The following is a 21,368-nucleotide window of genomic DNA, read 5'->3' as shown; positions in this document are numbered from 1 at the left end:
GTTACAAGTTAGCAAGTGGAAATTCTCTCATTTTACATGTCTCACAATAGTTATGGATATATATTTTCATGTCAGCATTACTTTACTTTGGTTGAATTCTGAAACTGGAAGATTCCCAGACAAAGCCACTGCTCGGAAAGTAACCAAAAAGAGAAATATGCTATCGAAAATGAAATACAAGACAAACCACCAAAATGTTTTTTCTGTTACATAATATAATTTTTTTGCATTCTTTCAAAATAGGAAAAAGTTAGAAGATGCATTGGAATAAGTAATGTCGTGTTTCAAAGACTTCTTCACACAAAAAACTTGGGCTTAGATAACAAAATCAAGTGAGACCTTGAAAAGCATTGCAGCCTGTATCATGGAAGTTATGTAAACAAAATATATCTTGCGCTTATCCAGAATTCAACTATTCGGTAACTGTAGTCCTGCATTATCTTGAAGATTCCAAAAGAGGAGCAGCCCCCTGATCACAATCTACAGAATTAAAATCATTCAACATATACCAGAGGCCTTTAAAGTCTACAGAAGATAGGTAGAGCAACCTAGAACCTTCAAATACGTAGGTAAGGATGGGTTCTCTGCTTTTGGGAGAGGGTTCGAGAACGGGCAGATAATTCACCACCCTAACATTGTCCACAGGTAAATGTAGACATGAAAAATGATAGTCATTCCATTAAAGGGGTTATCTGGGATTTTAAAATTGATGGCTCGTACAAACAGCTGATTGGCGGGGGTGCAGAGAGTTTGACCCACACCGATGTAATATTGATGGCCTATCCTATGGATATGACATAAATTCTAAAATCCCTGTAACGCAAAAATTAAAAGGATTTTTTTTTTCAAGCACCTTTATTTTTAATACATATGACAAAAACGTTTTAGGCCCCTTTCATACTGCAAGCACTTATATTGACCAATATATAAGTGCCTTTTTAAAAAAAATTATATAATTTTTTATTGCTGTTGATTTATACGACAAAATATTCCATACTACATAACAAAAAAAAACTAAGAAAATGTTCTGAGTTAACATTATCAAACAAAATATTATGCAGTACAGACACTATCCCAAAAGTCAATGCTGGAAAATCAACAGTCATCCCCTAAAATGCTGGAAAATATCGCGTGGGGAGGGGAGAGAGATGGAGAAAAGAAAAACAATGAAAAAAAACCAACAAAAACATTACTCCTCAAACAACTGATAACACCAGCCCTAAATTCTTTTTCTGTTCGGGGGATATTTCCATTATCCATCTGTTCCAGATCTTATAAAAAAAAGTTTTCCCCTTCCTCTTTACTTAGTGTCAAGTAATATGAACTTTCTAAAAGCATCACTCTATTCAACTTATGGTGCCATTCTACTTCCCGTGATAAATCTTTTGAGATCCATTTATAAATGAGAACCAATCTTGCCAGAAACAAAATCTTTCTAATTAGTTTGCTACAACCACAGTCTTTCAAAAGACCGGAAATGCCAAAAATAAATAACATCGGTTCGATTGGAACCTCTTTCCGAACTCATTTAAAAGTAGATGTTGCTACTCCACTCCAGTGTCTATGTAGCTTGTAGTTATAAATGACTTAATAACCTGGGAGCTATGTATTAACAAGAAATTAACCTTGGGTGGCTTATAAAAGCTAGAAAGCACCCATACAACACCAGGAGTTTTGTTTTTTTTAGCAATTAATACTTAATTTTTTTGAAAAGTTCATAGGATAAAAAACATTAAAAACATCAGAATGAATCACAACACTAGACAGAAAATGATAATCAGACTGCAAAGATATAAAATCTCATAGAAGATAATCACAGTTGTAAATGACTAATGATTGGTAACAACAAGGGAGAAAAGTTGAACGACTCAGAGGTATGAATTGATATAAAAGTGCAAATCTAGCTAGTTACATATGACCTTGCAGAAAGACAGCGCACTCGACGGAATGTATAATGGGCTTGTCTCATTCACAATAAACACCTGTACCCCCCAGGAATCAGACACTTGAGCGCATCTCTTCACACCAAACACATCTAGCGTGCTGCAGCGTCACGTCATGGAAATCGCCCCGTCCACCCTGACGCCTCAGGGGAGGGAAGAGGCGAGGGCATGTATGGAAGTCATGAAGCTTCGTCACGATGATGTGCTGGCCAGTGCTGACAAGCGCCATCTGGTGGCCAACAGAGCTACATTCACTGGTCTTACAGTAAGGCCCCATGCACACGACAGTAAAAATTATTCGTAAATTCGGACACATTCAGTTCTATTAGCCGCGGACACCTTTCCGTATCGCTACAGATAGGTGTCCATGCCGTAGAAGTGTACCACAAAAGATAGGACATGTCCTATCTTTTGCTTTTTACGGGCCGTGCTCCCGGCTGTTGTCGGCCGTGCCCGCAATCGCGGCTTGTGATTACGGGCACGGCCGTGTGCATAAGGCCTAAATTAGCATATAGGGGAACCAACACAACAAGGGGCCATATCTTTGGAAAGGGGGATCCAAGAAAAAAACGGAACAGCGCTGGAATCAGGGAGACAGCGCTATTCAGGTCAGTTAACCAGTCCAACTTATATGACCTAGTGACAGGTTCTCTTTAAAGGCTCAGTGCACCTTTGAAATCAGTTTTTTTTTAATTTGTTTTTTTTTTAATGAAGAATGTGTATTAGTGAGTTTGGTGCAACTTTCTAAATACTTTTTATTAACAATTATTTTTACTTTTTAAGATACAGCTGCTTTGTATTCTGTATACAGACCAGCTGTATTGTGTGCTGAATCCTGTACCTGTCAGGTCAGAGGCACTTACGGGTTCAGTGCCAGCGGGTCCTGCGTGTCCCTTACACACAAGATCCACCTGTTATCGATCACATCTGAGTTAATAACTTAGATGTGATCGATAACAGGTGGATCTGTGTAATGGCAGGAAGGAGGTGAAGGGAAAGTGAGCCCTAATCTACCCACCGCCCTGTCCCTGCCTACTTGCAACGACCCGCCCTAGGCGATGGGGTACAACTGGGCGGCGGTCCCTACGCTGTCTAAGTGCACGGGAAAACAAACAGGGAACACGCAAGGGAAGGGGCAGTAGCCCACGGAACGCCGCGAGGAAACGGAGCGGTGAATGAGTAGTCAGGACCAGGATAAGGTGGAGTATACCCAAGTGAGCACGGAGGAGGAAGCAAGCCGGAGGCAAAGCAAAGCAGGTTAAGCAGAACAGCAGCAAGGCAGAAGCACGGCAGAAGCAGGCTGGAGCAAGCAGCAGTGGGGCCAGGAATCCAAAAGAATTACAAGCACTGAGGAGGAGAACACAGCAGGTAATAAAGGACAGGGGGCGGAGCTAACTCTGACTGACCAGGCCGCGATAGGCTCTCCCACTCCTGAGCCTGCCACCCTGGTTGGTGGGAGATGGTGTCAGTCGAACAGGTCTGGCCTCAGGTGTGGATTGATTAATCCCAGGAGTATACCTAGACGTAGTACCTGGCAGATCCCTAACAGTACTCCCCCTTTTATGAGGGGCCACCGGACCCTTACTAAGAGGACCCGGTTTAGTAGGGAAGAGAAGGTGGAACCTCCTGATCAATACCCCAGCGTTAACATCACGGGCAGGTACCCAAGTCCTCTCCTCCGGCCCGTACCCTCTCCAATGGACCAGGTACTGGAGGGAGCCCTGGACCATCCTACTGTCCATAATCTTGGCCACCTCGAATTCCACCCCCTCAGGGGTGAGAACGGGAACAGGAGGTTTCCTCGAGGGGGACCAGGACGGGGAGCAGCGTTTAAGGAGGGAGGCATGGAAGACGTCATGTATGCGAAAGGATGGGGGCAGCTCCAGACGGAAGGATACAGGGTTGAGGACTTCAATGATCTTATAAGGCCCAATAAATCGGGGAGCAAACTTCCTGGACGGGACCTTAAGGCGCAAGTTCCTGGACGACAACCAGACCAAATCCCCGACGACAAACCGGGGGTTAGCAGAACGTCTACTATCCGCCTGAATCTTTTGTGCGCTCTGGGACGCCTCTAGGTTCTTCTGAACCTGGGCCCAGACAGTGCACAGTTCCCGATGAACATCCTCTACCTCAGGATTATTGGAACAACCAGGGGAAACGGAGGAGAACCTTGGGTTAAACCCGAAATTACAGAAAAACGGGGAGACCCCTGACGAGTTACTGACCCGGTTATTCAGGGAAAATTCAGCAAGGGGAAGGAATGAGACCCAATCGAATTGACAGTCAGAGATGAAACACCTTAAATATTGTTCCAGGGACTGGTTAGTCCTCTCCGTTTGGCCATTAGTTTCGGGATGGAAGGCGGAGGAGAAGGACAGATCAATCTCCAACTTTTTACAAAAGGCTCTCCAAAATAAGGAAACAAATTGTACCCCTCTGTCAGAAACGATATTGACTGGGGCCCCATGGAGACGCAGGATGTGTTTCACAAACAAAGAAGCTAACGTCTTGGCGTTAGGTAGCTTCTTAAGGGGCACAAAGTGGCACATCTTGCTGAAGCGGTCTACTACCACCCACACCACCGACTTGCCCTGAGATGGAGGCAAATCGGTGATAAAATCCATGGAGATATGGGTCCAAGGTCTCTGGGGAATGGGCAAGGAACGTAGTAGGCCCGCAGGTCGGGACCTAGGGGTCTTGGACCTAGCGCAAACCTCACAAGCGGCGACGTAAGCCCTAACGTCTTTAGGCAACCCAGGCCACCAATAGTTTCTGGTAATGAGGTGTTTGGTGCCCAAGATGCCAGGATGACCAGATAGAGCGGAGTCATGGTTTTCCCTGAGTACCCTTAGCCGGTATTGCAGGGGAACAAACAGTTTGTCCCCAGGGACGTTCCCGGGAGCTGCACCCTGATCAGCCGCGATATCAGAAGCTAAATCAGAATCCGTGGCAGAAATGATTATACCAGGGGGTAAAATACAAGCAGGATTTTTCTCGGAAGGAGGATTGGCCATGAAACTACGTGACAGGGCATCAGCCTTAATATTCTTGGACCCAGCCCTATAGGTAACCAAGAAATTAAATCTGGTAAAGAATAGTGCCCACCGAGCTTGTCTAGGATTAAGCCTCCGGGCCGATTCTAGGAAAACCAGATTCTTGTGATCCGTAAGGACCGTTACCTGGTGTCTGGCCCCCTCCAGGAAGTGCCGCCACTCTTCAAAAGCCCATTTAATGGCTAGAAGTTCGCGGTTGCCAATATCATAGTTACTCTCCGTGGGCGAAAACTTCCTAGAGAAGTAAGCACAGGGGCGGAGATGGGTGAGGGAGCTGGTACCCTGGGACAAGACGGCCCCCACTCCCACCTCGGATGCGTCAACCTCCACAATAAATGGCTCCTCTTGGTTGGGCTGAATCAGCACGGGGGCCGAGATAAAGCACTTCTTGAGGGTCTCAAAGGCCTGGACGGCCTCAGGGGGCCAATGGAGGACATCAGCACCCTTGCGAGTAAGGTCCGTAAGAGGCTTAGCGACGACCGAGAAGTTGGCAATAAATCTCCTGTAATAGTTGGCGAACCCTAAAAAACACTGTAACGCCTTAAGGGAGGCAGGTTGGACCCATTCCGCCACAGCCTGAACCTTGGCAGGGTCCATGCGGAATTCATGAGGAGTGAGGATTTGCCCTAAAAATGGTATCTCCTGTACCCCAAAGACACATTTTTTCAGTCTTAGCAAACAGATTATTCTCCCGAAGGACCTGGAGCACCTTCCTGACATGCTCCACGTGGGAGGACCAGTCCTTGGAAAACACCAGTATGTCATCAAGGTACACAACAAGAAAATTACCCAGGTAATCTCTCAGGATTTCATTAATAAAATTCTGGAAGACGGCAGGGGCATTACACAACCCAAAGGGCATGACCAGGTATTCGAAATGACCCTCGGGTGTGTTGAACGCAGTTTTCCACTCATCCCCCTCTTTGATGCGGATAAGGTTATATGCCCCCGTAGATCGAACTTAGAAAACAATTGGGCTCCCTGAACCTGATTAAAAAGATCCGGAATCAAAGGAAGTGGGTACTGGTTCCTTACGGTGACCTTATTCAGGTTACGATAATCAATGCACGGCCTAAGACCACCATCTTTCTTCCCCACAAAGAAGAAGCCAGCACCTACAGGAGAAGTCGAGGGGTGAATGAAACCCTTGGCCAGGCATTCTTGGATATACACCCTCATAGCTTCACGTTCAGGACATGAAAGATTAAATATCCTACCCTTAGGAAGCTTGGCACCAGGCACCAAATCGATGGCGCAATCGTAATCTCTATGGGGGGGGCAACACCTCGGAGGCCTCCTTAGAAAACACATCGGCGAAGTCCTGAACAAACTCAGGAAGCGTGTTTACCTCCTCCCAGGGAGAAATAGAGTTAACAGAACGACATGACATAAGACATTCATTACCCCATTTGGTGAGATCCCCAGTATTCCAATCAAACGTGGGATTATGCAACTGCAACCAGGGAAGACCTAATACCAGATCAGACGATAATCCCTGCATCACCAGTACAGAGCACTGCTCCAAATGCATGGAGCCAACCAGGAGTTCAAAAACAGGAGTATGCTGAGTAAAATAACCATTAGCAAGGGGAGTTGAGTCGATACCTACTACAGGGATAGGATAAGGTAAATCAATAAAAGGCATTTTTAGAGACATAGCAAATTCCACAGACATGATATTAGCAGATGAGCCAGAATCCACGAAGGCACTGCCAGTGGCAGACCGGCCAGCAAACGAGACCTGAAAGGGAAGCAAAATTTTATTGCGTTTCACATTAACGGGAAATACCTGTGCGCCCAAGTCACCTCCCCGATGATCACTTAGGCGCGGAAGTTTTCCGGCTGCTTATTCTTGCGCCTGGGACAGGTGTTCAGTAGATGCTTGTCGTCCCCACAGTAGAAGCAGAGACCCTTCATTCTGTGAAACTCCCTACGTTGTCGAGGGGACATGGAGGCCCCGAGTTGCATAGGTACCTCCGAGTCCTCCGTGGAGGGGCGAGGAGACGGGACCTCGGGGGGGATTGCAGAAAAGTCAGAGGGGAGCACATTGAAGCGTTCAAGCTGACGTTCCCTGAGACGTCGGTCAAGTCGTACTGCTAGGGCCATAACCTGGTCAAGGGAGTCAGAAGAGGGGTAGCTAACCAGCAGATCCTTCAGGGCGTCAGATAATCCTAACCTAAACTGGCACCTTAGGGCCGGATCGTTCCACCGAGAAGCTACGCACCACTTTCTAAAATCAGAACAGTACTCCTCAACCGGTCTCCTACCCTGACGTAAGGTCACCAGCTGACTCTCGGCTAAAGCAGTCCTGTCAGTCTCGTCGTAAATGAGTCCGAGGGCAGAGAAAAAGCGATCAACAGAGGAAAGTTCAGGGGCGTCAGGAGCCAAGGAGAAGGCCCACTCTTGGGGCCCTTCCTGGAGTCGGGATATGATGATACCCACCCGCTGGTTCTCGGAACCTGAGGAGTGGGGTTTAAGGCGGAAATACAGTCTGCAACTCTCCCGGAAGGAGAGAAACGTCTTACGGTCCTCTGAGAACCGGTCAGGTAACTTGAGGTCGGGTTCTAGAGGTGAGGTGAGGGGAACTACTACGGCAGAGTCACCCTGGTTGACCCTCTGGGCCAGGGCCTGGAACTGTAGGGAGAGGCCCTGCATCTGCTGGGTCAGGGTCTCAAGGGGGTCCATGATAGCGTCAGCGTAGGGGAAATGGTAGACTAGGTAAGGGGCTTGTAATTATGTAATGGCAGGAAGGAGGTGAAGGGAAAGTGAGCCCTAATCTACCCACCGCCCTGTCCCTGCCTACTTGCAACGACCCGCCCTAGGCGATGGGGTACAACTGGGCGGCGGTCCCTATGCTGTCTAAGAGCACGGGAAAACAAACAGGGAACACGCAAGGGAAGGGGCAGTAGCCCACGGAAACGGAGCGGTGAATGAGTAGTCAGGACCAGGATAAGGTGGAGTATACCCAAGTGAGCACGGAGGAGGAAGCAAGCCGGAGGCAAAGCAAAGCAGGTTAAGCAGAACAGCAGCAAGGCAGAAGCACGGCAGAAGCAGGCTGGAGCAAGCAGCAGTGGGGCCAGGAATCCAAAAGAATTACAAGCACTGAGGAGGAGAACACAGCAGGTAATAAAGGACAGGGTGCGGAGCTAACTCTGACTGACCAGGCCGCGATAGGCTCTCCCACTCCTGAGCCTGCCACCCTGGTTGGTGGGAGATGGTGTCAGTCGAACAGGTCTGGCCTCAGGTGTGGATTGATTAATCCCAGGAGTATACCTAGACGTAGTACCTGGCAGATCCCTAACAATCTGACACTCAGGACCCACTGACACTGAACCTGCCAGTCCCGCTGACCTGACACATTCAGGTCTCAGTGCTAGATACAGATGCCCATATACAGGATACAAAGCAGCTGTTTTTCAAAAGGTTAAAAATAATTTTTAATAAAAAGTATTTAGAAAGTTGCACCAAACTCACTAATACACATTTTTTTTTATTTTAAAAAAGACGGTTTCAAACTTGTACATAGCCTTTAATTTCAGGAGACCCTCATAGGTTGCAGCTCCAATTAAAAAACATTTTTCACATGGGAATTATGATTAATAAAATTCCCAACATTCCCTATTTCCAAACAAAGCCTACAGAATACCCCTAAGGCCTCATGCACACAGCCGTATTATGGATCTGTGTTGTAAAACAGATCCTAGGTGGTGGCACAGGTAGTCCCTGCCGGTCTGTACAATGGAGCAGCGGGCACGTTTGAGAGGCACCCCCTCCAAGCCATGTTTCTAGGGGAGACTACCTTCATATTATTGCATTGGTTGGAGCATGTCATGATTGTTGTATAAATCCGTAAAGAGAAACTTCTGTCTACCTGTATGTAAAATCACAGGCAGACAAAGGCACAATATGGGCCCATAGTCTATGGGCACCATATTACGTATCTGTACAAGTATGCACAATATGGTTTTTTGTATGGACCTTTTGGAGTTTTTGTGTAGGTGGAAATCAATCCCTTTTCTATGTTCCATCATGTGATAGATTGACCATATAGTTTAATCAATGGTCAATACTGGGTGGATGCACATTTTATATCTGGTCTTCTAGTAAGTTTTTGTCGAGTAAGTCTCATTATAGAATTCCTGGCACATGGGGAACGAGCTTCCATGGTCACAGCATACAATCAGATGACCTGGACGTGAGGAACTAATCTGTGCTCATTAATAATATATGGTCCTTGTAATTGTCCCTGTCCTGTAGCAGGTGAGATGCCTTCACACAGAAAAAATGCTTCTACTGTACAAAAGGAAAAGTTGAAAATGAGCTACTGGCCGAGAGCGACGGGGGCTCCTGGGACCCTCAGCCTTGAGTTTATTAGAAGAGCCTGCAGCTGTTGGAAACTTTTGGGCAGTGGTCTACATTAATTAAATTGAACTAATTATATGAAATCGTTTTTTTACAGATATTATTGGAAAGTTCCATATTTGCTAAGAAATTTAACAGATATATTTTGTCTTGATTGGAACTGAGAAAATCCCAATCAGGACGTGAAATTGAACTGAAATAGCATGGAAGACCTGCATTGTTATAAAAGAAGAAGGTAGCGAACTGGCCCAAGGGTCATGAAAGGGTGTGGAGGTGGTAACAAATACCAGGTCCTTCTGTCTTGGGTGGGAAAACCCCATACCATAACAGGTTCCCATTTTGATCTATGCTTTTTGGGACCCTTTCTCTTCTACGTACAAAACTCACAGTAAAACTCCAGTAAATAATTGTGGTAAAATGCTGGGGTTGGTCCCACAATGTCAGGCCTAGTAGGGTGCCACTGGCTGTAATATATTTGCTGCACTCTGTACACACTGGAAGGCTTCTGCCTGTACCTACCACTGCTAAAATAAATCTGGCACACCACAGGTAGGCTTCTGTCTGTCACCGGCAACTAACTCCAGGATGACAAACTCAGGCCCAACTAAGTACAATTGCTTCCACAGTTTATCATACAGCAGCTCTCTCTCCAGCAGCTCTCTCTCTAGCAGCTCTCTCTCCAGCAGCTCTCTCTCTCCGGCAGCTCTCTCTCTAGCAGCTCTCTCTTCAGCAGCTCTCTCTCCAGCAACTCTCTCTCCGGCAGCTCTCTCTTCAGCAGTTCTCTCTCCAGTAGCTCACTCTCCAGCAGCTCTCTCTCCGGCAGCTCTCTCTCCAGCAGCTCTCTCTCCAGCAGCTCTCTCTCCAGCAGCTCTCTCTCCGGCAGCTCTCTCTCCAGCAATTCTCTCTCCAGTAGCTCACTCTCCAGCAGTTCTCTATATCTGTCACAATGAGGTTTCTCCTCTACTACCTGAGCACTGAACTCGCACTGTACAATAAGGCAGAGGCGTAGCTAGGATCTCCAGCACCCGGGGCAAAGATTCAGTTTGGCGCCCCCCCCCCCAACCTCTTTCCCGACATCTCCTTCCCCCTCGCCGTGTTTGTTTTCTGTACCAATCGACGTGTCGTTTCTTTTTATGTAACGCGAGCATAAAATTATTTGTACATTTCACAAGCAATATGCTTCTATACACAACACAAGAACCAAGCTCACTACATATATACAACACCAGCACAAATACAGCTCAATTTAGTGCAACCCCTGCTGTATAGGTGTGTACGGCGTAAAACTACAGCTCCCAGCATGGCCCAAACAATGGTAAGGATATGCTGGGAGATGCCGTTTCACAAAAAATAAATCCTATCATAATCACATCACCCATCATCTCGCTGCAGATCATACAGTGAATATATTACTGATTAGAGGCAGAATGAACATTTACATTAAGTGACTCACCGGTGACGTCTCAGATTCTAGTTCTTTTTCTCCATCCGGTCCAGACCTCTATGATGACTTCTCCCGGTCCATTTCTGCAGTTTGCCGCTTAGATGTCTTCAGCTTCTCACTTTACCAACATTTCTGCACCTATAAATAAATATAAAGTTATCATTATACCACACACTACGCCCCTAAATATAATAGCACCATACACTGCACCTCTAATTATAATAGCACCATACACCGTGTCCCACACACACACTGTGCCCCCTGTAGATAGTGCCTGCCATAGAGCCCCCTGTAGATAGTGCCTGCCATTGAGCCCCCTGTAGATAGTGCCTGCCATAGAGCCCCTGTAGATAGTGCCCCCATATAGACCACCACTGTATATAGTGTCCCACAAATAACTCCCCCTATAGTGCTCTACAGATAGCCCACCCCTGTATATAGCCCCCTGTAGATATAGCCTACCCCTGTATATAGAGCTCTACAGATAGCCCAACCATGTATGTAGCCCCCCTGTAGATATAGCCCACCCCTGTATATAGTGCTCCACATATAGTCCACCCCTGTATATAGTGTTTCACAGATAGCCCCCCCTGTATATAGCCCCCCCTTGTACATATAGTCCACCCCTGTATATAGTGCTCCACTAGATAGTCCACCCCTGTATATAGTGCTCCACAGATAGCCCACCCCTGTATATACTATATACAAGGGTGGGCTATCTGTGGAGCACTATATACAGGGGTGGACTATATGAACAAGGGGGCTATATACAGGGGTGGGCTATCTGTGGAGCACTATATACAGGGGTGGACTATATGTACAAGGGGGCTATATACAGGGGTGGGCTATACACAGTGGGGCTATATCTACAGGGGTGGGCTATACATAGGGGGGCTATATACAGGGGTGGGCTATATACAGGGGGAATATATCTACAGGGGGCTATATCTACAGGGGGCTATATCTACAGGGGGCTATATCTACAGGGCTGGGCTATATACAGGGCGACTATATCTACAGGGGGGGCTATATACTGGGGTGGGCTATCTATGGAGCACCCTATACAGGGGTGGGCTATATCTACAGGGGGCTATATACTATATAGCCCACCCCTGTATATGGTGCTCTATAGACAGCCCACTCCAGTATATAGCCCCCCTGTAGATATAGTCCCCCTGTAGATATAGTCCCCCTGTATATAGCCCAGCAGATATAGTCCCCCTGTATATAGACCAGCCCTGTAGATATAGTCCCCCTGTATATAGCCCCCATGTAGATATAGTCTCCCTGTATATAGACCCCCTGTATATATAGTCCCCCTGTATATAGCCCAGCAGATATAGTCCCCCTGTATATAGCCCACCCCTGTAGATAGTCCCCCTGTATATAGCCCCCCTGTAGATATAGTCCCCCTGTATATAGCCCCCCTATAGATATAGTCCCCCTGTAGATATAGTCCCCCTGTAGATATAGTCCCCCTGTATATAGCCCCCCTGTATATATAGTCCCCCTGTATATATCCCCCCTGTAGATATAGTCCCCCTGTAGATATAGTCCCCCTGTATATAGCCCAGCAGATATAGTCCCCCTGTATATAGCCCAGCCCTGTAGATATAGTCCCCCTGTATATAGCCCAGCCCTGTAGATATAGTCCCCCTGTATATAGCCCAGCCCTGTAGACAAAGTCCCCCCCGCAGATACAGCCACACTTCTATTACAATTTAAAAAAATATATATAATTCAAACTCACCTTATTCCCACTCCCACGCCGTCCGGCAGCCATGGAGACCTGCTCTCTTCTGCGCAGGTCTCCTAGGGGTTGAACGCGGCGTCTATGAAAGGCGCTGATTGGCTGGGCAGGATGACTTTCCCTGCCAGTCAGTCAGCGCCTTTCATCGATGGAAGCGTCACTGGTACAAAAGGTACCAGTCGCTTCATTCGTGGAGAGGCGCTGAATGGCCGGGCACGGAACGTGCCCGGTCATTCATTGCTTCTAATTGTACCTGTGTCCTTGCCCCGCCTGCCCCCCGCCTGCCCCCCCTAGCTACGCCCCTGAATAAGGGTCAGTTCACACGTTGCGGAAATACTGTGATTTTTCCGCAACGGAATTTGTTGCAGGAAAATCTGCAGCAAATACAGTTGCAGCAAAGTGGATGAGACACATCTCATCCACACGCTGCGTAAATACTGAGCGGAAAAAACGCTCCGAAATTAACCTGCGGTGCAGAATTTTGTTCCGTGGCATGTCAGTTGTATTTACGTAAATGCTGCTTATTTGTTTCGGGCTTTGCCCCATCGAATTTAATGAAGTGGTAAAACCCGCAACAAATAACAGTTGTTGAGTTTTTTTGCGGCGGTTTCACAGCGATGCCGCCGCAGATAACGAAACTCAGAAAAAAACAAAAACTCATACTTACCCAGAAGTCTCTGTTCCTCCCTCCAGTGTGGTCTCCCGAGATGATGTTTCATCCCATGTGACCGCTGCAGTCAATCACAGGCTAGCAGGCCTACTAAGTGCTGCAGTTTTCCGCAGTGGACATTCCGGGCGAAAAAAAATCTCTGCGATGCACAGGGCGGATATGCCGCGTGCTTTTACGCAGAATATCTGCCCCGTGTGAACTTAGCCTAAGCGACAGGTCGCAGCATAGCCATGCTGCAACATTGTGGCACTATTACGCTGCATAATGACATTTAGCAAAGATGGCTTCTGGGCCGTACATCCCAAGTAGACCAAGCCAGCGAGCCAACCATCATATCACCTGTACTAAGAAACAGTCATAATGGTATAGCGCAATCACAAAAGTACAACATAACATTTCTTAAAGTGATATCTACTCCTGGGGGAGGGGGGAAAGATACATAATCTACACAAGCGCCATTACTGGTCACATAATTAAGTACACAGGCTGAACTGGCCACTACTCCTGTGGAACGCCACCTCGGGGGGAAAAAAACAGCAGCGATAGCACATAACAGCGAATGTTAAAGATACAATGCACCAATAAATAACTAATACTGGCATATATACAAATTAGACAGGAAAGTCCCCTTTAAATGTTGGGAATCCTCCCCCACATCCTTACAGGGCCACCATAACAAAGATCAAGAAAGTCCATCATTATGGTGCCTAGTTTTTCCACCCTGGACAGAAGGTCCTGAGGTTTATTTCTCCCTTCTGGCCCTATCATGAAGTTCGTGCCAATGCCCCACTACCTTGTGCCTGTAGTGAGTTATCAGATACAGGCTGCCTATGTAAAAAGGATTTGACCCTGTGTCCCCATGATAACACTTCCTACTTCTTTTCTCTAGCAGTTTACTGTTATCATAGGGACACAGGATTTTTTTTATCAACCATTGAAATATTTTTTATTTTCTTACCAATTTATTAAAATAATAATTATGTTTTGTTGCCATGATTCTCAGAAGACCTATGATAACACTGAGCTGCCGGAGCAGAACAGCAGGAAGTGTTATCGCAGGGACAAAGGTACAGCAGTTCTTCACGTAGATGGCTTGTAACTCACTCCAGGGATAAGATATTTAAAAGTTTCACATTGGGGCCTTGATTTGGATCTTCTGGGATTGTTCCTTTAAGAGATGAATTGCTTGTGTTTCCGATTATGAGAACATGGATCTGTTAATTGTAATCCCGGCATGATCCATGGAGTCAGTTTAATCTCGACTATCGCTAATTTATGGAGATTTTATGATGTGGCGGAGAAGAATTCATTATTGTCAGTTGCAGCCGGTGATCTTGGTTTCAGCTCAGATGTCCTTGTGCCTTCAGCATGGAGCAATCTCCTAATAGACAATGAATGTATTGGACTGAGAGACTGGTGTGAAGGGTCTACGTACTGCATGCACAATGTAAAGCGAATAAGACATCACTGTGAGTAGAGAATTGATTCGAGGTATTTACTGCGGTAAGAAAACGTATGGTGTGCCACGAACCCACTTATGTATATATATTAAGCACCTAATGTTATGTTATCTAATGCAACTGTATTTGTATTAGGAGAAAAGCATATTTCCTATAGAGGACTGTATATTTTGTACATTATATTTGGATTGTGAGGGCAGATTAGCGTCAGAGGTCGGTTGTGGCGTGCGGCCACTTTAAAAAATAAATAAATTGGAGGAGCCTAGTCTTTAAAAAAAAATAACGTTTTTTTTTAATAGTGACAGTGAGTGATGGAGGAGAGAGACAGAAAGATGGATGTGTGTGGGACAAGCAGGAGAGGGAGAAAGGAGTCAGCCCAAAGTGGGTGGATTTTACGAGTGGGGCGTGAGCCGCTAGATTGGACAGCCGGGCAGGGCGAGAGCTGCCAGATTGGATAGCCAGGAAGTTTCCATTCGTCACCATTTCAGCAGGTTTCCGTTTTATCAACGGAATCAATAGCGGAGTCGACTGCGCTATTGATTCCGTCTGATAAATGGAAATCTGCCGGAATGGTGACGAATGGAAACCATTAGCAATGTTTCTGTCACCATTTATACCAATAATGACGGAAATGGAAACTGTGGTTTCAGTTTTACTTTCCTGTTGCGGGGTTCACCCGACGGAAACCTCAGACGGAACCCCGGAACGGAAAGCGAACGGTGATGTGAACCGGCCCTAACATGTCTATCGATCGTGTGATTTCCAAAATTCCAAAACTTTTCCTTCTTGTTGTTGCAATTTCAATGATGAGGAGTGTGTATATACCCATCTAGTAGGACACTGGATCTCCATGAACTGGCATTCTCTTCTTCATCCCACTAGTGGGCAGTGGGCAGGAAGACATTGGTAAATGACATCATCAGCTACTAACCACGAGCCCCATAGAAGATATTAGGCCTCAACACAGAAAGACTACAGATAGTAGAAGAAGGAGCAGAGGGAGTGGAGTCATTCAGAAAGGGCATTCATACCATATGCAGACCTCATTGTTTCCATGGATACACAGTACAAACCAACGCTTTGTGTAGTCCAGTGGTGTACATAGAAAAGTGGGGGTCCCCATAGATCAAAATGCAGCTGCTATGTGGCCCTTGGACAGAAGGGCCCAAACCTGGTTAATCCTATCCCATTTACAACTGGGTGTCAAGAACCTGTGCAGGACGCCAGAAAAACTGCGTTGTCGGCAAGAAAGGAATAGACAATTGACCCAGGGGTCGTGGAAGGGGGATGAAAGTCCCTTCTGTCCTGGGTGGCAAAATAATGTCGGGTCCATTTTGATGTATGGGGCCCCCTCTTTTCTATGTACACCACTGGACTACACACAGGGTTGGTTTGTACTGTGTAGTCATGGAAACACATAGTTCTGCATAGGAGCGGCATACAGGAAACGGTAAAATATTTCTTATCAAGATTATTCGAAAAGTGATTTATTTTCTATTTTAGATGCATTTAAGCAATAATCGATTGGTTGCAATAGTATACACGCCCTATGAAAACTGAGGATTGTAAATTGGTAAGAAAAAAAATTGATATTGCCGCTAAGGATAATAAGGGTAAGTCTGTTAATATAAAGTGCGGTGATATTTCTCGCAGGTTTAGGGACATGCAGCACGATTTACATACATATAGGTAAAGATTTTATCTCTGTAAAGCAAAGGCGATCGCTCATAGAGCACTCAATTTATAAAGGTTTCTTGTTCCGAGGTTTTTATGTATGCAGGGACTGAATAAGGAATAGATTGAGATTACTTCTTGCTCTGGAGACGTTCTAGGGTTAATGGACAAATAGATAGAATGTGGTATACGTGTTCTGATATTCATGGATATATTATCCTGGATATAGATGAAGAACATTGTTTAAGTGTTTAGGGAGAGTTATGTTACATGGAACTGAAATGGTTAAAGAGTTCTTCAAAGCCGCAGTAAACATTCCTAATTTCCTATTACTGAATGGGAGAAACGTTTTACTGGACTCATTGTCGCCCCCTGCTGATTAATACGCTTTGTATTAGCTGCTAAGCGGAGTGGGGGAAGGGAACTGACAACTGCTCTGGGCACATTTCTGGCTCACAAAACTGGTTGTCACATTTCAAGCCCATCGAGATCTAATCTGTCAGGACCAACGACTTTAATACAGACACAAATAGACAAGAATAGATCGAAGTTTCAAATTACTATAGGAAAGACTGGCAGGTGCGGAGGTAATTTGAATTGTGATGGTCCTACGGGATCTATGAATTACATATAGTAAAATCTGCAGGACATTCTAGCCTCAGCTAAGCACAGGGTTCATGACTACACAAAAAGAAAAAGACCCGACAAAAATGTGATTCATGAGAGAATACCAAGGGGGCAGTATTATCCAAGATTAACCCTTAAAAAAATGCAAAACACTTAGATAATCTTCAAGTTGATTGATGTAAAGCAAATAGGACATTCCACAGTAAGTTCTTTTGCCCACGACCGAGTGCAAATTGGGCCGTTTTTCATGGCATCCGAGTGGCACCCATAGTTTCCATGGACCCATTCACTTCAGTGGGTGAATCTCCGATCTGTGGAAAGATAGAACACTTCCTATCTTTCCACGGATAACGGACGGGATTCTGACAGTGCCCATTTAAACCCCTTCTCATATGTACAGCGCCATGGATAATGCAGGAACAGGAAAGATTGTTATATATTATCTATTTACCAAGAGAGATACTTCTGAGCAAACAGGGATAGGCTGTAAATTATTACTTACAACAAGCATTACCCATCCTGCTTAGTCATAGATATGGAAAATATCTGGCTCCGAGTATTTGCACAAAATACACATTCGGACATGAAATATTCATCCACGTAGTTGTCTATTTAATATGAAATCAGGCTGAACAAATAATCTGGAGCCGCAGTAACATTCTACCGTCACCTCTTAATTCCATCATTAGCTCAATACCAGATCTCTTCCTTCAAACATCCATTATGAAATGGGCACTTCATCTAATTATTTCATTTCATCACATTACTTCGAAGAGCGGAGAACAAATAATTAACAATGAAACATTTATGTTATGATTGGAAGATGACGAATTTAATGACTAGGAATGAATGAATATTCAGCAAGACAAAACAACGAGCCGCTGGCAGATGTCTCGACGGGAACATTACATTATGTGGTGTGGTATTGTTAGATCATCTATGTATTTTTGTGCATGTTTGTACTGAAGATGGAATATACAATGTTTATATCATTCATGGTTAAACAATTTGATTATAACAATTATGAATATGCACAGATGTTGCAGAGCTGAGTAGTTTCTTTGTTTGTATATTGTGCTAACTTTAAGTTAAGACTATAAAAAATGTACCTTCTTATTCGCATTCTATGGTAGTCTTATAAAATAAGGTCTTCCGCACAAGGCAGGCAAGTGTACTTTTGCTGACTCACTCTCTCTCTCTCTGCTCCCTCCTCCTGCTACCCCTTCCCGTCTCCACAGACTTGTATGGGCAGCTTGTCTGTGTGACTCACTCTATCTTTAATCCCTTCTCCTGCTCCCCCTCCCCTCTATCGACTTGTATGGGCATCTTGTCTGTGATTGACTCTCTCTTTGCCCCCTCCTCTTTATCCACCTCCCCTCTCCATAGAGTTGTATTGACAGCTTGACTGTGTGACTCCCTCTCTCTTTGCTCTCTCCCCCTGCTCCCCCTCTCGTCTGTTTAGACTTGAATGGGCAGGTTGTCCGTGGCACTCACTCTCTCCTTACCCCCTCCACCTGCTCCATCCTCCCCTCTCCATAGACTTTTATGGCCAGGCAGAGAAGTGACACCCACCCCACCATCTGCAGGCCATCAATTCTGCTATGTAAACAGGGACGGACTGTACTTGACAACAGGAGGTGGACAGCCGATTACAGGAAGGGAGACACCTAGTGGCAGATGTTTTATGGATAAACCAACTAAATTTTAACAATAATTACTTTACAAAGTTGATCTATATCAGGTATACCATTAGATTACATAAGTTGATTAAAAAGTTAGTGTGCATTTAAGGGATTTGTTATTTAAAAATGGAACATGCTGACTGGTACTGTTATTGGGGATCTAGGGATGATACCATATATGAGGAACTTATCTGGTACTGCTTGAGAGGGAACTCTCAAAGGCATGAGTTATGGCAGCACTTGCCAGGAATTCGATCATATAATTAGAAAGATTTGGTCATATAATAAGAGAATCATAGGGAGTCACAAGAAACATGGGGATGGGGGTCATATGACTGACTCCATGTTTACGCATATTCAGTTAATCTGTTACAGGGTCACTTGGGTTTTCCAGGGCCCTATGAAAACCTGTGGAGGTGTCTGCCACATGAGTGTCTTCATCATAAGTCATCATCTAGCTGTAGCCTTATGACATTTTTAGTAGAACCATCCGGAACCATGTTAAGCTAAGTGGTATCTACTATTTTCCATATCTGTAAGAAAAATTGTTTCATTTTAGGACTTAGAATCCCGGCAATCATTTGTAGATTTTTAGAAATGCTTTTTAAATCACCGAGGGGGGTGGTTCCATTTTACGAGAAGATGAATGCATTCAATAAGGTTTTCATGCAATGCCCTATTAGGGGTTTTTTTCACACTTTGAACAGTTAAAAGCTTTTTAAGAAAAGAAACAGAAATATCTGAGAACATATTTCTTACCTAAATTGATTCCAAGAAGCAGAGATTTTTTTTAACAGCTTAAATCCTTCTAAATTGCTAAGTATTTGTGCAAACTGTCCTAGCGTATCATTATAGAGAAACAGAACTGGGGGGCAGGCTGACCTTGGTGGGTGGCAGGTCACTTGTCAACTACAAGGGTGGTGGAGTATATGTGGGTCAAGGAGGCATTTCTATAGATCCCCTATAATAAGCTGAGCAAAAGGCAGCGGTGTGCCAAATCATTCCTTCTCCCCCGACCATGTGTTAAAAACAGTACAAAAAGTACTATAAGTCCTGGACATGTTGCAATAAAATACAAGAAGACCATAACTCGTATTACCGTTAGGAAGTGTTTATGTTATGATAAAGCTAATGTGCTAATGTAAAATGCTTCTGGTCCTTACAAATATTCGGGGGAAAAGCCAAGTGGATCACATGTTTCGCTTTTTGGACCTCTCTTTGGGCACTATTTCGGCCCCAGGACTTGGGTGCAAGGTGGTTAAAGGGGTTATCTCATCATGGACGTCTCTTTTCCTATGAGAACCGTCACAGCAATCAGCTGCTGGTCAAGCTCCTGAGATCCCTGGCAAAAAGCTGCCACTGACAGCCAGGCATTTTGCCTGCTGCTGTAGTATGAACAGCTGTCCACATAGCGAGAAGCACTATTTGTTAGTGGTTCTCCGCTCTAGCTCAAAGAAGGGGACCCCTCCTTCAATGATGCCGCTTCATGAATAACGTTCTGTATCTTAACTCTTTGATGGGACAACTCCATTGAAGGAGTTATCTTATGTGCTATATTCTCCTGTAACCAAACCTACATTGGGTAAACATTCAGGGAATTCCGTCGAAGAGTACATGGTGGATATTGGTGCGGCCCAGGAGGAGATTGACATCTCAGGACTAAAACCAATCCCGAGACATTTCAAGGGGATACATGGATGTGACAGATCCTTAATAAGGTTCCGGGGGATTGACCGAATTTTGATTGGATCATGTGGAAATACAATCATTGGAAAATACTTTTGGCCTAGTGTGGATATATAGGTTTAATACTCTGACGCCTATGGGCCTAAATAAAAATATAAGCTATGTGCTATTTTGTAAGAGTGATATTTGGAGCCTATTCCTTTGGTTGAATTGCATTTTTAAGACGGTACATTGAGTTTAACGTGTTTGTTTTTTGTAGAGATTAGTAGGATGGATTTACATCAATATGGTTCGGGAATAGAATGGAGATTATTTTACGTGGATATAGGGGCAAGAATATGGATCATAGATATGGCGATAAATTTTTTTCTTGGTCTTATTCTATACTGTATTGTGAGATATATCTTTATATGGTTCTGATCCAGTAGTTACTTTTGGGCTTCATATGGGTTGACTGGTTCCTTTATAACCCTATTACACCATCAGTTATACAATAGGTTTGCACTATTTAAATACTGTACTGAGCCAGGGTAACAACGAAGCCTGAGTATTGGGCAGTAGCAGGGCCAGCAGGGATCGGTGTGAACCCTCCTTGTCACCAAGGTATTTGACGAGGCTACTCCGGGGAGCGGAGTCTACGGGAACCCCCAATCTTCTTCCTTTAACCCCTGTACAGGGATGTTGACTTCGCTGTGGCGGAAGCCCAGTTCACTAACCCCGGAGTAGTGTCCCTTGGGGACGGCTGATGTTAGTAGAAGTAGAGTTTCCAGGAGCGCTAAAGGTCTGGGCAGGCGGCAGAGGTTCGTAGCGATAAACGTAGCAATAGGTCAGGACAGGCGGTAGTGGTTCGTCACGGTGAACGTAGCAACATGTTAGGGCAGGGAGCAGGCACGGATGGTCAAAAACAGGCAAGGTCGGTACACATTCAACTAGACAGCTGGGACCCAGTATAGAGTGTCAGAGAATAGATCGGTCACCAAACGCTAAGGCAGAAGGAGAGGAGTGGCATGGAAC

This window comes from Rhinoderma darwinii, chromosome 2 (genome assembly GCF_050947455.1).
Source record: "Rhinoderma darwinii isolate aRhiDar2 chromosome 2, aRhiDar2.hap1, whole genome shotgun sequence".
Classification (NCBI taxonomy): Eukaryota; Metazoa; Chordata; class Amphibia; order Anura; family Rhinodermatidae; genus Rhinoderma; species Rhinoderma darwinii.
Note: the sequence above shows the minus strand (reverse complement) of the source record.